The sequence below is a fragment of the Erinaceus europaeus genome, chromosome 19 (assembly GCF_950295315.1).
Source record: "Erinaceus europaeus chromosome 19, mEriEur2.1, whole genome shotgun sequence".
Taxonomy (NCBI): Eukaryota; Metazoa; Chordata; class Mammalia; order Eulipotyphla; family Erinaceidae; genus Erinaceus; species Erinaceus europaeus.
The window spans coordinates 47,065,787-47,088,657 of record NC_080180.1 but is presented as its reverse complement, the minus strand read 5'-3'; the positions used below and the strand labels follow the sequence as shown (position 1 = coordinate 47,088,657).

The 22,871-nt window shown below is 38.0% G+C and overlaps 1 long non-coding RNA gene across 3 annotated transcripts in view; it reads right to left on the bottom strand.

Moving 5' to 3' along the window:
• The window catches only part of LOC132534639 (uncharacterized), a 274,622-nt gene that overhangs the window by 75,552 nt on the left and 176,199 nt on the right, over positions 1-22,871 (bottom strand). The window contains exon 3 of one of the 3 annotated variants that reach the window (XR_009546369.1): positions 15,404-15,632. The exons of the other annotated variants lie outside the window; for them this stretch is intronic. This is a non-coding gene — a long non-coding RNA (uncharacterized LOC132534639). Of the gene's footprint in view, positions 1-15,403; positions 15,633-22,871 lie in introns of those variants that run through there. 3 annotated transcript variants of the gene reach the window in all.

Below are 22,871 nucleotides of genomic sequence, written 5' to 3'. Positions count from 1 at the left end.
CTCATTAAAATAAAATATTAAAAAGAAAGGAGTCTCTCTCTCCTCTACTGGGTCAACCAGGAATACCAAAGGAGACCACCTGGGAATGCAACAAGACAGGACAAGAATGACTTCAGAAACCCAACAAATCACCCATGAATGCAAACATGTGAGTCTTGTGGACAGACAGGAGCCTAGCGAGAGCTTAAGTGGCTGGTAACAGTACAGCATTTACCAGCTGAGACACCACCTCCAGTCTGTTTCACCAACAAAAAGATAGCTGAAGGGAGGAGAGGACTCCCCCAAGACTCACCAAATGCAACTGTGAGTCTCCATTTCTACTGCCCTCAGAATCTGGAGCGGTGGGGAGGGATGAGGGGAGGCCCTGTGCTGACACCAGGGGACAGAGAACTAATCAGGAAACTCAGGAGAAGATCTATACCTCGGTGGCCTAGATACCTAGGAACTTCCAAAAATAAATAAACAGGAACTAGATAACATGAACAGGCCCATCATAGCTAATGAACTTGAAACAGTTATCAAAAAACCTTCCCAAGAATAAAAGTCCTGGACCAGATGGTTTTACAAATGAATTCTACAAAACCTTCAAAGAAGAACTAGTACCTCTACTTTTAAAAGTCTTCCAGAAGATTGAAGACACTGGAATACTCCCTTCCAGCTTCTATGAGGCCAACATCACTCTGATACCAAAGCAGACAGGGACACAACCAAAAAAGAAAACTACAGACCAATATCTCTGATGAACATAGATGCTAAAATACTGAACAAAATTCTAGCCAACCAGATACAGCAGTATATTAAAAAGATTGTTCATCATGACCAAGTGGGGTTTATCCCAGGGATGCAAGGTTGGTTTAATATATGTAAATCAATCATTGTGATCCACCACATCAATAAAAGCAAAGTCAAAACCACATGGTCATATCAATAGGTGCAGAGAAAGTCTTTGACAAAATCCAACATCCCTTTATGATCAAAACACTACAAAAACGGGAATAGATGGAAAATTCCTGAAGATAATGGAGTCTATATATAGCAAGCCTCCAGCCAACATCATACTCAATGGTGAAAAACTGGAAACATTTCCCCTCAGATCAGGTACTAGACAGGGCTGCCCACTGTCACCATTACTACTCACCATAGTGTTAGAAGTTCTTTCCATAGCAATCAGGCAGGAGCAAGGAATTAAAGGCATATAAATTGGAAGAGAAGAAGTCAAACTCTCCCTATTTGCAGATTAAATGATAGTATACATGGAAAAACCTAAGGAATCCAGCAAGAAGCATTTGGAAATCATCAGGCAATACAATAAGGTGTCAGGCTACAAAATTAACATTCAAAAGTCAGTGGCATTCTTCTATGTAAACACTAAGTTTGAAGAAGTTGAAACACAAAAATCAATTCCTTTTACTAAGCAACAAAAACAATAAAATATCTAGGAGTAAGCCTAACCAAGGAAATGAAAGACTTTTATACTGAGAATTATGAGTCATTACTCAAGGAAATTGAAAAAGATACAAAAAAGTGGAAAGATATTCCATGTTCATGGGTTGGAAGAATTAATATAATCAAAATGAATATACTACCCAAAGCCATATACAAATTTAATGCTATCCCCATCAAGATCCCAAGCACATCTTTTAGGAGAATAGAACAAATGCTACAAATGTTTATCTGGAAACAGAAAAGACCTAGAATTGCAAAACAATCTTGAGAAGAAAGAACAGAACTTGAGGCATCACACTACCAAATCTCAAATTGTATTATAGGGCCATTGTCATAAAAACTGCTGGTACTGGAAGATGAATAGACACACTGACCAGTGGAATAGAATTAAGAGCTCCGAAGTAAGCCACTACACCTATGGACATCTAATCTCTGACTAAGGCACCCAGACTATTAAATGGGGAAAGCAGAGTCTCTTCAACAAATGGTGTTGGAAAAAATGGGTTGAAACATGCAGAAGAATGAAACTGAACCACTATATTTCACCAAATACAAAAGTAAATTCCAAGTGGATCAAGGACTTGGATGTTAGACCAGAAACTATCAGATGCTTAGAGGAAAATATTGGCAGAACTCTTTTTTTGCATAAACTTCAAAGAAATCTTCAATGAAACAAATCCAATTACAAAGAAGACTAAGGAAAGCATAAACCTATGAGAATACATGAAATTAAAAAGCTTCTGCACAAAAGAAACTACTACCCAAACCAAGAGACCCCTCACAGAATGGGAAAAGATCTTTATATGCCATATATCTGACAAGAGGCTAATCAACAAAGTATATAAATAGCTTGCCAATGTCAACCACAAGAAAACAAATAACCCCATCCAAAAATGGGGAGAGGACATGGACAGAATATTTACCACAGAAGAGATGCAAAAGACTGAGAAACATGAAAAATAATGCTCCAGGTCTTTGATTGTCAGAAAAATGCAAATAAAGACAACAATGAGATACCACTTCACTCCAGTGAGAATGTCATATATCAGAAAAGGTAACAGCAGAAAATGCTGGAGAGGTTGTAGGGTCAAAGGAACTCTCCTGCACTGCTGATGGGAATATAAATTGGTCCAACCTCTGTGGAGAATAGTCTGGAGAACTCTCAGAAGGCTAGAAATGGACTTACCCTGTAATCCTGCAATTCCTCTCCTGGGGATACTAAGGATACTAAGGAACTTAAAACATCCATCTAAAAAGATCTGTGTGCACATATGTTCTTAGCAGCACAATCTGTAATAGCCAAAGCCTGGAATCAACCCAGGTGTCCAACAACAAATGAGTGGCTGAGCAAGTTGTGGTATATATACACAATGGAATGCTACTCAGCTATAAAAAATGGTGACTTCACCGTTTTCAGCTGATATCGGATGGACCTTGAAAAAATTCGTGTTAATTGAAATAAGTCAGAAACAGAAGGATGAATATGGGATGATCTCACTCTCAGGCATAAGTGAAAATCAAGATCAGAAGAGAAAACACAAGTACAACCTGAACAGGAATTGGTGTACTGCACCAAAGTAAAAGATTCTGGGTGGGTGGGTGGGGAGACTACAGTTCCAAAAAGGATGACAGAAGACCTAATAAGGGTTGTATTGTTATATGGAAAACTGAGAAATGTTACGCATGTACAAACTACTGTATTTGCTGTTGAATGTAAAACATTAATTCCCCAATAAAGAAATTTTTAAAAAAAGAGAGAGAAAGAAGTGTCATACCTACGAAAGAAATTATCAGACACTTGGGGTATTAAGATAAAGAAACACTGAGTATATTATCATCATCATCATCATCATCATCATCATTGTTATAGCATTATTAATTCAGAAAATTCCTACCTTTGGAACCAGAAAAAAAAGGAGAAACAGTTTGAATTGATATCCAGGAGACTGTTCCATGAAAAAACCAAAATATTTAATTGGCAAATCCTGCTTCTTTCCAAAGTACAAAAACTTCACGTCTTCAAAGCCTTTTAGAATATCACATGTTATAACAATCACAAGTTGTCAGAAACTTGCAATGTTGGCATCAAATAGCAGATAAAAGTGAATCAATCCCAACCTCTCTGTAGAGGAATCTTGATGATTGTCAGTTTTCTTTTTGTATTTCTTCTTTCAGACACTTGGCAAATTTTAACCTTGGCTAGTTATCTGCTATCTCCATTTGTCCTACTTGTTATTCAGTTTTTTTTTTTTTTTTTACTTTTAAACTCCTGGTTTCCTGATTTCATGTAGAGACCTGGCCCCATATATATTTTATACTTATGTGCCTGCATCCATGAACAATTGTTGAGACCCTATGAAGACCAGTTTAGATATTCTGAGCATGCTACAAACCAGTACTCATGAATTTCTGCATTCATTACAGTTTCCAATAGATTTGAAAAAGATTAATAGCTTATATATTGAAGAGTCTTAGAAAGTAAAACAAAAAGATCACTGACAACATAGTCAAGTGAATTTGTATAGAAGATTGCAAGACTGTGCATATTACAGACTCTCTATTTGGAATGTTTTCCTTAACTCTGTCCATAGTATTTCTGTATCCAGCTGTTGTATTAATCTTAAACATCAGTTATTCAGACCAAACCCCTTGGTTTCAGGTTGCTTAACTATTTTCTCATATAAAACTGAATCTATTATTCGCGGTATTTGTAAACTTTCAATGCTAATTTTTTAACATTTATTTATTTATCCCCTTTTGTTGCCCTTGTTTTATAATTGTAGTTATTATTGATGTCATTGTTATTGGATAGGACAGAGAGAAATGGAGAGAGGAGGAGAAGACAGAGGGGGGAGAGAAAGATAGACACCTGCAGACCTGCTTCACCGCTTGTGAAGTGACTCCCCTGCAGGTGGGGAGCTGGGGGCTCGAACCGGGATCCTTGAGCCGGTCCTTGTGCTTTGCGCCACCTGTTCTTAACCCAACTCCCTCAATGCTAATTTTTATGTGTGAAATTACACAACAGTTAGTGTCCTTACTTAATTATTAAAGCTTTAAATCAGATAAGAAAACAAATCATATATGCCCTTTCCAAATTCCAACCATAGTGTTTGGTAATTTCCAGACATTTTGTCACTCATTAAAAGGATGAGAAAGGGACTGTGGAGAACACCTGATGGCTATGAAAAAAGACTTTTGTGTGTTAAGACTCCGAGGTCCCAGGGTTCAATCTCCAGTAACATCATAAACCAGAGCTGATTGCTACTCTTATCTATAAGAGGAGGGATAAGAAAACAAATTAGCATGATTGTGAAGGACTGAAAGAATATAGAAGCACTCAGTATATGGACTTCCTGGCTTATCTCACTCACATGACATCTTCATGTTCCATCTAAGATGTGGCAATGGAGACGACTTTACAATATTGAACAACTGCACAGTGTCTTAGTGTGTGTTTATGCACAACTTTCCTAGAAACATATCTGTCATTGGGCAACTAGGTTGCTTCTCCATTTGAACTAATGGAAATTGTGCTGCTATCAACATATCTGTGCATAGGCCTCTTCAGATAGGGGCCTTTGGAATTTTAATTGAAATTTATATGATTTAGGTTTTCCAAATACATGTGTTTAATAACTAACTGGTGTGTGCTGGCATGTCCTGATTTCAATGTTAAACTTTTCAGACATTTATTCAGAGATGAGGAGTGGGTAATGAGAAAAATACAACAGGAATAAGTGGTCTAAAGTAGTGATGGAGATTTGGAAGCGATCATTCTGAAGGCAGCATGAAACAAGGTGGGAGAGGGGTATGTGTGACATGAAGGTGGGCTCAGGAGTGAATCAGGGCTTTCTTTAAAGGTAGTGCTGACAGGGGCCCATGTTGTGTTGGTGCACCCAATTGAGCGCACATATTAAAATGCACAAGGACTTGGGTTCGAGCCCCAGTCCTCACCTGCAGGGGCAGAACTTTGCAAGTGGTGAAGCAGTATTGCAGATGTCTCTCTGTCTCTCTCCCTATCTCCCCCTGTCCTATTAAGAAAAAAAAAGCAGTGTTGACAATAATAGAATGGGGTGCCCCAAGGGGATGTCCAGATAAAAAAATGTCCAGGCACAAAAGAAAATATTGGTATTTCTTTTCTCCTCTCTCTCTTCTTTCTTCCTTCCTTCCTTCCTTTCTTTCTTTCTTTCTTTCTTTCTTTCTTTCTTTCTTTCTTTCTTTCTTTCTTTCTTTCTTTCTGCTACCAGGGTTATCACTGGAGCTTGCTGCCTGCATGACAAATCCACCACTTACAGTGACCATTTTTTTTCTTACTTACTTTTTAAAATTTATTTATTTGATAGGACAGAAAGAAATTGAAATGAGAGGGAGAGAGACAGCAAGATACCTGAAGTATTTGCTTCACCACTTATGAAGCTTTTCCCCCTGCAAGTGGAGAACATGGACTCAAACCTGGGTATTTGCAGATCTTTAATGTATGCATTTAACCAGGTGTGCCACTGCCTAGCCCCTGGTATTGCTTTCTTTTTTTCTTTTTAATTTTTTATATTTATTTATTTTCCTTTTTTAAAAAATATTTTATTTATTTATTGAGAAACATAGAAGGAGAGATAAAGAGCCAGACATCATTCTGGTACACGTGCTGCCAGGGATTGAACTTAGGAACTCATGCTTGAGAGTTTGATGCTTTATCCACTGCACCACCTCCCAGATCACTTATTTTCCCTTTTGTTGCCCTTGTTATTTTTACTGTTGTTGTAGTTATTGTTGTTGTTATTGACGTCGTTGTTGTTAGGACAGAGAGAAATGGAGAGAGGAGGGGAAGATGGAGAGGGGGGAGAGAAAGACACCTGCAGACCTGCTTCATTGCCTGTGAAGTGACGCCTCTGCAGATGGGGAGCTGGGGGCTCAAACCAGGATCCTTACTCTGGTCCTTGTGTTTCGTGTCATGTGCGCTTAACTTACTGCACTACCCCCACTCCCCGATTCCTCTCTTCTTTCTTTCTTTCTTTCTTTCTTTCTTTCTTTCTTTCTTTCTTTCTTTCTTTCTTTCCTTCTTTCCTTCCTTCTTTCCTTTCTTTCTTCCTTCCTTCCTTTCTTTTTTTTTTTTTTTTTGGCTCCAGGGTTATTGCTGGGGATCTGTGCCTGCTCTACAAATCCACTGCTCCTGGTGGCCATTTTTTTATTTTATTTTTTATTTTTGGATAGGACAGAGAAAAATTGAGAGGAGTGAAAGATAGAGAGAAAGAAAGACACCTGCAGACCTGCTTCACCACTTATGAAGTGACCGCCCTGCAGGTTGGAAAAGGGGTTGGAACAGGCATCCTTGTGTGGTTCCTTAGGCTTCGTACTATGTGCTCTAAAGATGGTGTGTCACCGCCCGGCCCCCCTGGTATTGCTTTTCTAAATGTAACTAATATACGTTTTAGGAAATCTAATACATAAAAAAAAACAGAACTTCCTAAGAATGATAAAGAAATAAGGAGTATAACTTACTATACATAAGGATTTAATTTATGTCACTATGGTATTAACTATTCACATATAATGAATATATGTGGTATATTTACATGCTTTTGTTTTCAGATTATACAATATTTTATTCATTTATTTTATTTTAATGAGAGGTAGAGGAAAAGGGAGAGAGAGAGACAGACCAGAGTACTGCTCAGATCTGGCCTTCAAGCCTGAAAGCCTTTTGCAGAACCATTATATTGTCTCCCTCATACAGATTATAGACTTTTTAAGTAAAATGCTTCTTCAATGTATAAAAACATGAAGTGTACATACATGCTATGTTCTTTCTCAAGTATGAATATGTCTTGAACTACTGATTATAATTGATACCTATAATCATCTGCATAATAATGAAACTTTCATATTTTCATAAGTTGAAACTAGGATTTTATAATAAATGCTGGACATTTCCAAAGCAACAAAGTAACCAACAATTTAAAATGAAATATGCCCTATACATTTTATACTATAGTAAATAAACTTAAAAATAACAGAGTCAAGTTGCCCTGCACTTGATTTTCTTGCTAGAAACATTTTAGGATTTCAAATAAAAAAAATACTTGTCTATGATACAATTACTACTTTCTGAACTGTTTATAAGCATTTTTAGCCATAAAAAGATATAAAGAATCATTTGAACTGTGAAGCATGATAAAGATTATTTGAAGAACTCCTTGCAAGACAAAAAAAAATAGCAGAGGTCTTTAATTATTTTATACCACTAATTCTTCCTCAGTCAAGGTCATATCCCGGTGTGACACTTGGAGCTTAAATTCTGTATGCTCAGGAAATCACACTGCTACATGACCTGTCAAGTCGACTGAAGCCAAAGCATTTGTACTATGAGCCATTCTGAGACTAGATGACCTCCAACTAAAACACAGACCTGCATATTCTTACACTTCTTACCCACAGCTTATACTGCTCTCTGAATAAAGCTATGGGTAAGAATTGCTGATAACATTTCCCTCTTGAAATGTCAGGTCTTTGCCTTGGAGATAAGGAGGAGAGGGATGTTGATGGCTTGAATTTTATGTGCTGACATGATGCTTTAACACGGAATCTGCAGTGCTGCTCACTCATAACAGGAGAAAGACAGGCACTTCTTGACAAATGAAAATGTTTCTTCTCATCAGTCACACAGAGCATTATTATAATACACACAGAGACACATAGGAAAAGCAGCATGGGTTTCTCATCGCATTTTTAAAAATATATGTTACCTACAGTGGGTTAGGAATTGCTAAAACTGCATTAAGGTTATCGAGGGAGGGGGCAGGAGAGGGGTAGATAGCATAATGGTTATGCAAAGAGACTCTCATGCCTGAGGCTCTGAAGACCCAAGTTCAATCCCTTACACCACCATAAGCCAGAGTGGAGCAGTACTCTGCTGGTTCTCTCTGAGTCTTTCTCTCTCTGCATCTCTCTCAAAAATAAAATAAAGTACTTGAAAAAAAGGTTATGGAGGAAATTATTCATTTTTGACTCTAGGCTGTAAGAGTCATATAAGTATGATGTTAACATCTTTTAAACATTTCTTATTAAAAAAAATTATCAGTCCCTTTAGGGGTTGGGTCTATTTAATTTGAATGCTTATTGAATGGCAGCTAGATGTGACAAACTAAAGATTTATTGTTCTCATGGAGGTGAATAATCAGGAAAAGTATGAGATTGCATATATACAAAGCAGGGAAATTAGTCTTTAGCATCTACTCAACGAGTTGTTCAACTCAGCTCCACCTGCTCACTCCTATTGTAGAGGATAGAATATGTTCATCCCATTCCTGTCTTCACATTTGAAGCTACATTTAGGGACCGTTGCCATTTTTGATAATTTGTAGATGCCCATTTGTAACTAAAATGATCTTAAAAGTACACTGGTACACTTTAAACTGTATGCAGATTTTATTTTATTATTAAATTTTTTAAAAGAAAATAAAAGGTGGGAGTCCGGCAGTAGCATAGCAGGTTAAGTGCAGGTGGTGCAAAGTGCAAGGACCAGCTTATGGATCCTGTTTGAGCCCCCAGCTCCCCACCTGCAAGGGAGTCACTTCACAGGTAGTGAAGCAGGTCTGCAGGTGTCTATCTTTATCTCTCCCTCTCTGTCTGCCCCTCCTCTCTCCATTTCTCTCTGTCCTATCCAACAATGATGACATCAATAACAACAATAATAACTAAAACAATAAAACAACAAAGGCAACAAAAAGTGACTATATATATATATATATATGATGGTAATTTATCAGCCAGAACTTGAGACCACATGGAAAACTATAGCACTGAGATAAATACTACAGATGGTAAAGCAATACTTTGGTATCTTCTCTCTGTCACTCCCTCATTCTCTTTCTCTCTCTGAATTAAAAGAAGAAGAAGAAGAAGAAGAAGAAGAAGAAGAAGAAGAAGAAGAAGAAGAAGAAGGAGAAGGAGAAGGAGAAGGAGAAGGAGAAGGAGAAGAAGAAGAAAAAGTCATTCTAGGAGCTGTGGAATTGTGCTTGTAAAGAGTCCTGAGAACATCATCCTTCCTATATAGACACATTAATGAAATCTTAATGTCACTTTATATTAATTTTTATATGATGCCATTCTTTTTATTGGATTATATCTTCTTTACTATCAGTATTTTCTATTAAGCAGTCCTAGTAATATTAATATTTTGTTTTAAAACATACACATAGAAAAAATATGTATGCAGTTGCTATGTAAATAACTTGAGAATTTTGTTGTCTTGCTGAAATTACAATGATACCTCACTGGATATTTTGTGTTGTGATAACGGACATGATTGCCTTCTCTGTAGCTTGGAAAGGATGTTCATTGTCCACTTTTTGCTTATTTACAATAACGTTCCTTCTTGCTGGCAGCACAGTTTATTTAAGTTTGGAGCCCCTGGGCCTGTGTTTATTTTCATAGTTCACCTTGTACAACTTCTCAAGCTGTGGTTGTTATGTAATACAGGAAGGGTGTGCTAATGGTCCCCCAATGCACTGAAATAATTCATTAGCTTTCATAGGTGAGCAATATACTCAGGAAGCGGTTTATGTAGTCGATTTGCTGGTTGGGTAGCAAAATGTTTATGAAGAGCTTTGAACTTTCCTAGTGAACTAGTGAAGTCATGTGGGACAATCAGGTGTTTTTGTTTAGTGTTCTTTTACTGTTTGGTTATGGAATCAGAGAGAGAGTGTGTATGAGATAGATAGATAGATAGATAGATAGATAGATAGATAGATAGATAGACAGACAGACAGACAGATATGGAGGATTTCAAGCTAACCAAAGAGAACTTCCAGCCAACATGCAAAGCATATTTCAGTTTCTCCAATAATATGATATTGAGACTAAACCAATACTTTTTGCACATGCACTTGAGACCATAGAAATGTTCATATAAAGACATTTATTTAAAGCCTCCAGAACAGTGTGATTCTACTTATCACAGTTGAGAATGTTAATGACCTGCTCTTTAAGTAAAACTATTCTAGAATAAGTGAGTTTGTAATTTTACTGTGAATTGCTGTATCTTCTAAAATTTCTCATTTTACAAATCATTTGGGGGCCTGATGGTAGCACAGCGGGTTAAACTCACATAGCGCAAAACACAAGGACTGACATAGGGCTCCCCACGTGCAGGAGGATTGCTTCAGAAATGGTGAAGCAGGTCTGCAGGTGTCTTTTTATCTCCTTCTCTCTGTCTTCCCCTCCTCTCTCAATTTCTCTCTGTCCTATCCAACAACAATGACAATAATAATAACAACAACAACAATGATAAACAACAAGGGCAACAAAAGGGGAAAAATAGGCTCGAGGAGCAGTGGATTTGTAGATTCATAGCGCAGGCACTGAGCCCCAGCAATAACCCTGGAGGCAAAAACATAAATAAATAAATAAATAAATAGATTTTAAAAATCATTTGTAAAAGTTACTATCTGCATTCAAGTGTGTCATAAGAATTCAAAGTAGATTTTTTAGAAGTAATTTTAAATGGATATCCAATCACTCTATACTTGCTCAGTATTAATATTCTATTTAAATGTATTTTTAAATGAAATCTTACATAAATTTGAACTAGTAGTTCACTGTATTCACAACACCTGTCCCCAAAGAGGGATATGGAAGTGTTTAGGACATTTTGGGGTTGAGGAATAGTACAATGGTTATGGCTATGCTGATAAAATTTCATGCCTGAGGCTCTAGGTCCCTTGTTTAAGTACAGTTCTAAGCACTCTTATAAACCAGAGCTGAGCAGTGCTCTGGTAAAGCAAAATATGTGTGTGTGTGTGTGTGTGTGTGTGTGTGTGTGTGTGTGTGTGTGTGTGTGTGTGTGAGAGAGAGAGAGAGAGAGAGAGAGAGAGAGGGAGAGAGGAGGAGGAGATTCATGAACAGTGAAGATCTATAGCTGTCTCTCTCTTTCCCTCTCTCCTTATCTCTTCTCAATTTCTCTGTGACTCCATCAAAAACAAACAAACACACAAAACAAAACAAAGGAAAAACTGACTAGGAATGGTGTATTTGTCCTGCAGGCACTCAACCCAAGAGATCACTCTTGTGGCAAAAAAATAGTAACAATAATGTTTGAAATGAGACTAAATGAAAGTTAAAGTAACAGTGAAGAGTGAAATATTTGTACTGTTAACCACAAAATAAGTGACAATTAAAATTCCTCTACTGTTTACTTTTAAAATATCTTCAAATGGGGGCTTGGTGGTAGTGCACCTGATTGAGTGCACCTGTTACAGTGCACAAGGACCCAGGTTTGAGCCCCCAGTCCCCTCCTGCAGGGGGAAAGCTTCACGATGCTGAAGCAGGGCTTCAGGTGTCTCTCTGTCTCTCTCCTTCTCTATCCCCTGTTCTCGATTTCTGGCTGTTTCTATTCAAAAAATAGAGATAAATTTTTTTTAAAAAAAATCTGCAAATGCACCAATCACCTTTTGTTTTGTTTTACATCTTATTTTCTGAGAAAGAAGTGTCACAAATTATAATTGCTAATACATTTGATTTTTTTATTTTTAGAAGATACCACATTTTACCTTTCTTTTTAAATTTTACTTATTTATTTATAGAATAGAGACAGCCAGAAATTGAGAGGGAAGGGTAATAGGGAAAGAAGATAAAGAGACACCTGCAGCCTTGCTTTAACACTCATGAAGCTTTCCCCTTTCAGGTGGGGGCCCAAGGCTTATACCTTGGTCCTTGTGTACTGTAATGTGTATGCTCAACCAAGTGTGCCACTGCTCAGCTTCCCATTTTACCTTTCTTATATTTAAATATAACTAAACCTATGGTCAGTCTGCTACTTCCAACATATGTAATTGCTTCAGTTATCATCACAGTAAGAATGTCTTAAAAGACATTGAGTTCTTACAAACTACTAGAATGAAGATAGAAATTTTTACAGATGACACATAAAATGAAAAGCTTTAGAATGTATAGGAATTCACAATAAATTTACAAATGAATTTTCTCTAGAATGTTCTTACAGATGTCTAGAGTGGTATTACTTATTTCATGATAAGAATGTGTTTATTAGTGTGACTGAGGTTAACGAGATAAGGGGCTAACAAGTGCCTGGGGGAAGGGCCCACATCTTATTGGGTGTAATTTTGATGTGTGAGTTTGGGTACCTTGCTCTCTCCCTCGCTCTGTCTCTGTCCTTCTATCTGAAAATGTCCTGGAGTGGTGAAGCCAAATAAAAAGAAAACAAGAACTTCTTTTCTCTTCTCTTCTCTTCTCTTCTCTTCTCTTCTCTTCTCTTCTCTTCTCTTCTCTTCTCTTCTCTTCTCTTCTCTTCTCTTCCCTTCCCTTCCCTTCCCTTCCCTTCCCTTCCCTTCCCTTCCCTTCCCTTCCCTTCCCTCCCCTCCCCTCCCCTCCCCTCCCCTCCTCTCCTCTCTTCTCCTCTCCTCTCCTCTCTCCTCCTCTCCTCTCTCCTCTTCCTCTTCTTCTTCCTCCTCCTCCTGGGTTTAAACCCCAAGTCCAGTACTACAGTAAGAGCTTCACCCTCCCTTCCTTCTCAATTTCTTTCTCTCTTTTAAAATATTCATTATTAGATAAAGTCAGAGAGAAATTGAGAGGGGAAAGGGGAGTTAGAAAGGAGATACATCGAGAGAGATACTTGCAGCCCTGCTTCACCACTTGTGAAGCTTTCCCCTTTCAGGTGGGGACCAGGTGCTTGAGGCCGGGCCCTTGTACACTGCAGTGTGAGTGCTTAACCAGGTATGTCACTGCCTGGCATATATATATATTTATAAATATTATAATATAAACATAAAATATATATTCTTTTTTAACCAGAGGATTCTTTAGCTCTGGCTGACGGTTGTGTGGGGGGATTGAACCTGGAACCTTTGGTGCCTTAGGGATGAAAGTCTCTGTATAACCATTATACTATCTACACATCACTTCTTTATCTCTCTGTTTTTTTTAAAGGCAAACAATCATTTTAAAAGATGTTTCTAAATAAAAATAGGATGCTTTAAGTAAGCAATACAAAAAAAGAGAAATTCCATTTGATCTTATAAAATATGTATAGCTTTCGTCTTTTATTTATATATGGCAGGATAATTTGTTGGCATGTTAATTCTGAGAGTTGATGGAGTAGTTAATGTCCTTTATTTCCAATAGCATAGCAGGACTACAAACTCCCCTGCCTCTGGGGGGAATTAACAACACACCCCTTTCTGACTTCTGTTATTGGATCTTCTGGCTCCTGGAAAGGATTATCCTGGGATTAGGAGAGAGGGCCTACCCAGACTGGGAGGCCACAGAGGTCAGTAGAGCGGCTTCCTTCAAGTTCAGAGGCACTGCTTGCTGGTGCAAGAAAGCATTTCAAGCTCATGAGACTCATTCCAAAACCATGCTTTTCCTTTTAAATGTTTTATGGCCATACATTCACAAAGCATAATAAGCAAGTTCTAAGTAGATGAATACAAATACATCCATTCTGGTAACTATGACCCAACTCAAAACACATCAGTTTTACCTATATGTAATTATATATGTTTTGATTTTTTAAATTTTGTCAAAGAGACATTTTCATACTGCACAAACTCTGCAGAACAATATCTTTAGCCTATTTTACACATTAAACAACTAGAGAGGTAGGGCATGGTAGGAAAGTAGGAAAAAGTGCCAGGAGATAGAAATCTCTGGATGGCATGCCCACCCAGGAACAGGGTTCCCACCATCCAACCAGATCTTGAACACAGCCTGAGTGCCCAAGTACCAGCCAGGTTCACATACTTCTTTCTAGGGCGACAATCATCAGGAAGAAAGACTACAAGGGAACTCCTGACAGTACACTACTGTACAAAATATCAGAGTATTGATAAAACTTGGAGAAGAATTAAGTACCTTTTAAATTATTGTCAACTCAGTGAGATGGAGATTTTCCATTAAATTCTACCTCAGTTTAAAAATATATATATAAACAAATAATGGAAAAATGGAAAAAAGGGGTTAGATGGTGGCACACTCATCACCATACATGAAGATCTGGGTTCAAGGCCCAACCTGGGGAGGGGGGCATCTTTAGTGGTGGCACAATGTTGCAGATGTCTCTCCTCTCTACATCTCTCTCCTGATCTCCCTCTACCTAACCTTTTAAAAAAATTACCTTATTTTATTTACTAGAGACAGAAATTGAGAGAGGAAGGGGAGAGACAGAGACATCTGTAGCTCTGCTTCATAACTCATGAAGCTTTCCTCTTGCAAGTGGGGACTAGGGGCTTGAATGCTGGTCCTTGTGCACTGTAATGTGTGCACTTAACCAGGTGTGCCACTGCCTGGCCTAACCTATCAAAATAAAATAAAGTCAAAATGTTTGTTTTGTTGACCTGAACTTGTGTAGATTAAGTCTGTATTTATTATAGTACAGTGGCTAGAATAGAATGAAATAACATCACTAATAATAGAATCCTAAATCTTAGAGACTTAGCATAACAAAAATGCCTTTCTCATCCCTGTGTGACTATTGGACACAGTGCTCTACATATTATCCTAAAAAAAGGTCTGGGCTTGACAAGACACTCTCATAATGTCTACATCAGACAGAAGGCTGATAATCAAAATACACAAATAACTCACCAAATTCAACAATAGAAGGGAAATGCATCTTTGACAAAATATGGTGAGGACATGGGCAGAGTGTTATCCAGTGAAGAGATACAAAGGGCCCACAAATGTAGGGAAACAATTCTTAAGTCACTGATGATCAGAGAAATGCAGAGACGACCCGAACTGCCCCTGTGGCTACAGACAGACTATGACCCACATAGTCAACGACTGCCACCTCTCCAGATTCAAAGGAGCTCTCGAAACTTTACATCAGGCTCAACCTGACGCTGTTAAACTGGCTACGGAAGAAGGGCAAACGCTAGAAGAAGAAGAGAAATGCAAATAACAAGATATTGCTTTATTCCTGTGAGAATGGCTTACATTAGAAAATACAGAAACAGGGAGTCAGGAGGTAGCACAGCAGGTTAAGCGCAGGTGGCGCAAAACTCAAGGACAGGTGTAAGGATCCTGGTTCGAGCCCCCAGCTCCCCATCTGCAGGGGAGTTGTTGTACAAGCGGTGAAGCAAGTCTGCAGGTGTCTATCTTTCTCTCCCCTTCTCTGTCTTCCATTCCCCTCTCCATTTTCCTCTGTCCTATCCAAACAACGATGACATCAATAACTACAACAATAAAACAAGGGCAACAAAAAGGAATAGATAAATAAATATTTAAAAAAAAAAGACAGAAACAACAACTGTTGGTAAGGCTGTGGGGGAAAGGACTCCCTCATATTGCTGGGGGGGGATGTAAATTGTGGAACAATCTGGAGATTCATCAGCATGCTAGAAAAGAAACTACCTTATGATTCAGCAATCTCTGGGGATATATGCAGGAAAAGCAAAGAGATCTATCAAAACAATGGATAGGGAAAAAATTGACAGGTGAAACTAGGATTGGGTATAGTGCCTCGCATCAAAACAAAGGACTCTGGGATCGGAGGGGGAGGGATTCGGGATGATGGGGTAACGGGGCCCTGGTTTGTGATGGATGAGGAGACTAACTTGGAAGAGTAAGTGTCTTCCAGACATCATCTATCATGGGGAGATGAGAAGTGCCTATGTGTCAAAATCATCAATCCCCCAGTAAAAATAAGAAAACATCTGTCTGTAGTCAGTGCAACAAGAGATAGAAAAACACTCCAAAATGTAGGGTTTCTTGTTTTGTTTTGTTTCTGTAATGGGGGCTTGGAGCTTGCTCTATAAATTCATAGCTCTCAGTGGCCTTTTTGTTGTAGTTGTTCTTTCTTTTTGACAGAAACAGAGAGAAACTGAGAGGGAAATGAGAGATAAAAGAGACATCTGCAGCATTAATTGGCTTCTCATGAATCTCCCCTCCACTCCCACACAGGCGGGATGAGTGGTTGAGCCCAGGTCCTTGTACATGGCAATGTGTGCACTCTGCCAGTACACTTCCAATCGCCACCCAATTCAGAGACTCTTAAAGCATGTGACCAAGAGTGACTCCTATTACACGACCCAAGTCCAAAATCAAATGGGGACTCTCCACCCTGTGTCCAGGTGAAGGACACTAGCAACTCCTGCAGCAGTTTATTCCAGCTACACAAAATGAAGCTTTTCAGTTTTCCTCAAGGAATTGTTTGAGCTCTAACACAGAGAAGAAGAGTCCATTATCTTTCTTTTCGATTTAGAATAGTCTCAATGAACATACTAATCTCTTTTGTGCACCATTTAACGGTCCTTTCATTTTTCCTACCTGCCAGCAGAAAAGGTAATAGTTGCTTTTCAATTTCCCCAAGATTACTTGTCACCATAGTCATTTTAACAGTTTTTAGCATTGTAAGTCAAGGCAATGTGAGTATACTCTTATTTTTTTTATTAATATATCATTATCTCTTGCAAATATAGTGGCTATATTCTTTCAGATGCTGATTTTAAATAAGTGCTTTATAAGAGTTTTTGGTGATTTATTCTTTATTTTGCATTCTGTTTTTATTAGAAACAGGCCAGTGGCTTCTAGTGTTTGAATTGGAATTTGCTTCACTGACAGTAAAATAACAACCATTTATCATAAACTTTCAATCCATTCTTGTTCTCTTCATTATTTGAATATGGACAGGGTCCATAAAAATGAAAAGTGGCTTTCACACTCCAGAACAGACATTCCACTTCAAGCCTCAGAGTCAGGAGAAGGCAATATTGAAGTAATACATTCAGAAGCCAGACCACTAGGGTTTGAATCCTAGCCTTGCCACTGTGTGACTTTGGGCAAGCTGCATAAGTTCTCTCTTGTCCCATTTTTCTCACCAGCTGACAATCGTAACTACCACCATTGTCAGCAGTCAAAGTATGGATGAAAGCTTACAGAGTGCTGAGTGCCTGCTGCACAGGATCTTTGGCGACTATAGTTCTTACTGCCTCTATTATTCCAACTGGAACCTGAAATGAGCTTGGCAAATCAAATGGGTTCATTGTATTACATAAAGCAACGGTATTGGCACAAGTGATCTCAAAATAAAGTATAACTTAAAAGTGTCATGCTTTTTTTTTTTTAATCCTTATTTCTGGAGAAACATAAAAATGATGACAGGATGTGTATGGAATTAGACAGATCATAAGTGGTATGTGTCCAGTGAAAAATCAGAGTTCTCAAAGCAATACATATTGTTCCTCAGTATCTTTAATAACATTGATGGGGTCCTAAACATTTGGCTGATAGAGAAAGAAAGCTTTATGGAAAAAAACGTCAGCTGAATTAGGATTGCCACAGAATCTGAGAATGTGCATATTTCATCTATCACAACATCACAAGAAAACTTAATTTATGTAAAGGTTCTATCTAATAAGAAAACTTCTAAAATGACTTTTTTTTAAGGCCCTGACAGGTGGGTCACCCAGTAAAGTGCACATATTATCAAGCATGTCAGCCTGGATTCCAGCCTCTGTCTACCACATAGGGACATAAACAGGCATGGGGAAGCTTCACACCTGGTGAAGCGGTGCTGTGGTATCTGTATATCTTTCCTTTTCTATCTTTATCTTTTATCTAGAAGAAATAAAAAAAAATAATCAGGAGTGCTAGAGCTGAGCAGTCGCTGTCAGCGCCCTAGTGATTATCCTAATGGCAAAAAAAAAAAAAAATTAGTAAAGAAAGGAAGAAATCATATGGAACAATTGTAGACTCACTGTAATGTCACAAATACATCCAAAGCAAACTAATTTGTGAGAAAAATATTTTCTTAATCAAAACATTTCACACTACCTTGCTTTTAATTTTTCATAATTCTTTTTACAACAGCTAGCTAAAATATTTTCCCTATGGCATTTTCAGATGCAGGGTATTCTGAAAATAAGTTCTATTTTAGAACTATTATTTTTAAAATACATTTTTATTGGGAGGGTCATGGTTTATAGGACAGTTGTTGACACATAAGTGTTGACACATCTCTCCATGCCAGGTGTCTAGAGCTATTAATTTTATACACAAACTCAAGTTTGTTGAGAAACCAATTTTGCCTCAAAGTTTATCCAAAATGTGAGGCACATAGTTCAGCTTCTACTGCACCTGCCATTTCTTTGGTTTATACTGGAAAGTTCACCTCAGGGAAATAGCTAAGTAGTATACTGAGCTGTTTGTGAGCTTTTATACTATCAGCATCAATACTGGCCTATAGAGAGAGATTTGAAATCTACAGATAACTATCTTCTGTTCCCGAGTACTTTATTTTGCCACACAGTTAAAAAATAATCCTCTCGGGAGTCGGGCGGTAGCGCGGCGGGTTAATTAAGCGCAGGCCTGGCAGCAAAGTGCAAGGACCGGCTCCAGGACCCTGGTTTGAGCCCCAGGCTCCCCACCTGCAGGGGAGTCACTTCACAGGCGGTGAAGCTGGTCTGCAGGTGTCTATCTTTCTCTCCCCCCCCTCTGTCTTCCCCTCTTCTCTCCGTTTCTCTCTGTCCAATCCAACAACAATGACATCAATAACAACAACAATAATAACTACAATAATAAAACAAAGGCAACAAAAAAGGGAATAAGTAAATATATTAAAAAATAATCCTCTCTCATTGCCTGACCTAATTATTAATTGATTTTCAAAACATAAGGTAATGTGCTTGCATTAATTCACTAACAATTTATGGCACCTACTGTATAGCATAATGCATAGAGCTCTTAGAAAATGAAAGAAGGGGGAGGGCAGGCAGTGGTTTACCTAGTTAAGCTCACATGTGCAAGGACCCAGGTGTGAGCCCCAGGACCCTGCCTGAAGGGGGAACACTTCATGAACCATAAAGCAGGTCTTCAGCTCCTGGCTCCCCACCTGCAGGAGGGTTGCTTCACAAGTAGTGAAGCGGGTCTACAGGTGTCTAAATTTCTCTTCCCTCTCTGTCTTCCCCTTTTCTCTCCATTTCTCTCTGTCCTGTCTAACAAAGACAACAATAATAACTACAACAATAATGAAAAACAACAAAGGCAACAAAAGGGAAAATAAATACATAAAAAAGCAGGTCTTCAGATGATTATCTTCCTCTCCCCCTCTCAATCTCTCTCTGAACTCTCAAATAAAAATAGAAAGGGAAAAAAAAAAAAACACCGGAAAAAATGGCCACCTGAAGCAGTGCCTAGTGCAGGCACTGAGTCCTAGCGACAACCCTGGTGACAAAAAGAAAGCAAATTAAAGGGAAGTCATCATTTTTGTCTTTGAGTTAGAAGTAGGAAGAAAATACAATTAAATTGATGATAATGACAATGTGTGGGAAATATATGGAAGTTGAAATGAGGGGGCTGTGGAAGTCAACATGAATATGTCACATCTAAGATAAACTTTGAAAATTAAATATGAATTGTAACTTAACAGAGATTATAAAAGAATATGCCCCCAGAAGGAGGGGAGGAAGAGTATATCCAAAGAATGAAAGGCAATAAATAAACTTGGTAAGTCAAGGAATATAAATAATTTGGTGCTTGGATCACAAGAACAGAGGTGGAAACAGGAGAGTTAAACAAAAGAAGTCATGGGGATAACTAGATAAGGGCTTCATCACCTCCAATCTGCCATCAAGTCTGACTGAAAAGCTATGCCCATAATTAGCATTGCATTGATGGGGGCAGGTGGTGACTTACCAGGTAAAATGTGCAAGTCATGACACAGAAGGACTCGGGTTCAAGCTCCTATTCCCCACTGGCAGGGGGGAGGCTTCACAATCAGTGGAGTAATGCTGTAATTGCCTCTCTCTCTCTCTCTCTCTCTCTCTCTCCCTCACTTTTTTGGAAAAGGAAAGGAAATGGGAACAATATGGCTTCTGGGAGTGGTAATCACACAGGCACTTAACCCCAGTGATATAACCCTGGTGGAAAAACAAATTGACATTTTTCCCATTTGCAAATGTTCTTTGACTGTTTGCTCTATAAAAGCAGAGTATCTTCTCAGAAACCTTGAGATCTCAGAATCTAAAAGATTTAACTCACTAGCCAAATTTTTATTCTTTTGACTTAAGATAGAGAAGCAGAAAGAGAGAAGGAGAGACACCAAAACACTGGAACTTCCCCAGTGTCCTGACTCTCCCTTGGAATGCTAGAGCTCAAACCCAAACTATATGCTGGGCAAAGCCCATGGCCTACTTGGCCCAACCATAATGACCCTTATGTGCTCACTAGTCAATGCTAATGCATTGAACTCTAAATCACTTTCAGATGACTTCAAGTACTGAGAGGCCAGGGACTTACCATATAACACAGAGACATACAAGATTTTACTTTAGCTAAATGTTGGCAATGGAAATACAGGAGGAGAAAATGTAGAATGGATATTTCTGAATGAATTTTTTTTTTTTTTAGCAAAGAGTTGAGTCATTATTCACAACAAACTTATTTTAATCTTTTCTCCAGGGTTATTGCTGGGGCTTTGGTGGCAGCTCAACAGATTCGCTGCTCCTGGTGGCTATTTTTTCCCATTTTATTGGCTAGGAGAGAGAAATTGAGAGGGGAGGGGAGAGGGTAGACAGGGAGAAAGAAAGATGGACACCTGCAGACCTGCTTCATCACTTGTGAAATGTCCCCACTGCAGGTAGGGGTTAAATCTTTCTAATGAATACATTTAACTAAAAGATATTGTTTTGAAGACAGGTGATACCCTGATTATATTAGAAGGATTTTTTTAGCCATTGCTTTAGAACATAGAAGTCAATTTCTCATGAGTATCAATAAATTTAGAAAACATGCCAAACATCTCACAGACCTATGGAGAATACTGTCATTAAGACATTATCAGTTTCTTGATCCTTAAGAAGAAACAGAAAGTCATGATATTTACCCATAGATTTGAGAATAATTCTAGGACCACAGAAATAGCAGAGGTATGAGTTCATCATTTTAAGGAAACTCCCTACTTTGTTTCCTTTGCTTTAGTGTAACACATGTTTGTTCCACCACACTGGACTTATAAATTCTTATGATCCCTTATTTGGAACTATCTTTCTGAGTCAAAACCAGACCATAAAATCTGTAATGGTGCAGACTAAACATGACCAATATGCTTCCATTACAACCTCACCAGAAAAAAAAAAAAAAAAAAAGCCCTTTCTTGGTGAATTCACTTAAGAGAAGATAAATATCCTAACAGAAAATGAGGCTGAAACCTTAAACTCTTTATTCCTCACTTTAGCCTGTATTCAATGTCAAGCTGATAAACATGAATATCTTATCTTTTATTGCAGCAATTTCATCTCTATTATAAAATCATTTTTTTTATTCCTTAGAATCTGCTTTGATAAAAAGGATTTTTTTTCTGCTGTCTTTCCATTTGCTCCATAAAGAAAACAAATATTCAAGAAAGCCATGTCATAAAAAATGTCTGTGTGTGGTCCAGGGTCTGCTTAATGTAGAATCAAAGGACTCTGTGGGACTTTTTTTTAAGTTCATTCCACAATCTCCAGACAAGATTTCACCTAAGCCCTCTTGGACAGATCAGTTTATAAAGTGTTTAAGTCAGGCATTTGAATAGCTATCCTAACTAACTGGCAGTGAGTTTATTCTCAGGCTTAAGTACATGTGTGAAGAATGAAATCTTCATTCTTATACTGGGCCTTAAATGGAGAACCTCTGGAAATTTAAAACCTGCTGTCAAAATACTTATTGCACTCTTTCCTTTTTGAACTATGCATTCTAACAAACGAATGATCTTCTAGGGAAAAAAAAATCAGATACTTAAAATACTAGCAGAAACTTTAGTGATGAAAAGGCAGTCATGTAGAGCAGAGGAAAATCCCAAGTTTTTATTATTATGTTTATGATCCCATGGAGTATGTTTGTGTGTGGGCTTATGTGGAAAATGTAGGGAAGGAGTGTCTAAGTGGAACAACGATACTTTAAAGGTTATTTTTTTTAATCATGATTTATGAAAATTTATGTTTACTCAAACATATTCATATTTCAAAAGCAGGAAAACCAATATTTGCAAGCTCAGTAGAAAAACAGATAGCAAGAAACCCACTGATTTTGAAGAACATAGATTTGTGGTTTACTTTTGAAGGATTTGTAGGTAGCAACTGTGTTTTGAAGCTTTATTGTTAAAACATGAATGTGCTCTCCTTGCTTTCCAACCTACCTGTTTAGGGAACTGTGCAAAGAGCCAGGCCAGGCAGACAGATGTGATCAAGGCTCCCATCTTACTCCCTTTGAAGTGTTACTGACAGAGGTGCCTTTATAGCTAAACTTCAAAGACTTTTTTTTTTTTTATCCAGTCACTGTATTCAGTGGCAACTTTTGGACTGGTGATGTTAAATCAGGAAGGGTTTGTTTTAGATACTCCCAATGAAACTTTGCAAATAAAATTAAACATTTAAAGTATTCAGGAGCCTATAAAGTCAGTTGGTAAACTTGAGAAAAAGATGTGGAAGTTTGCT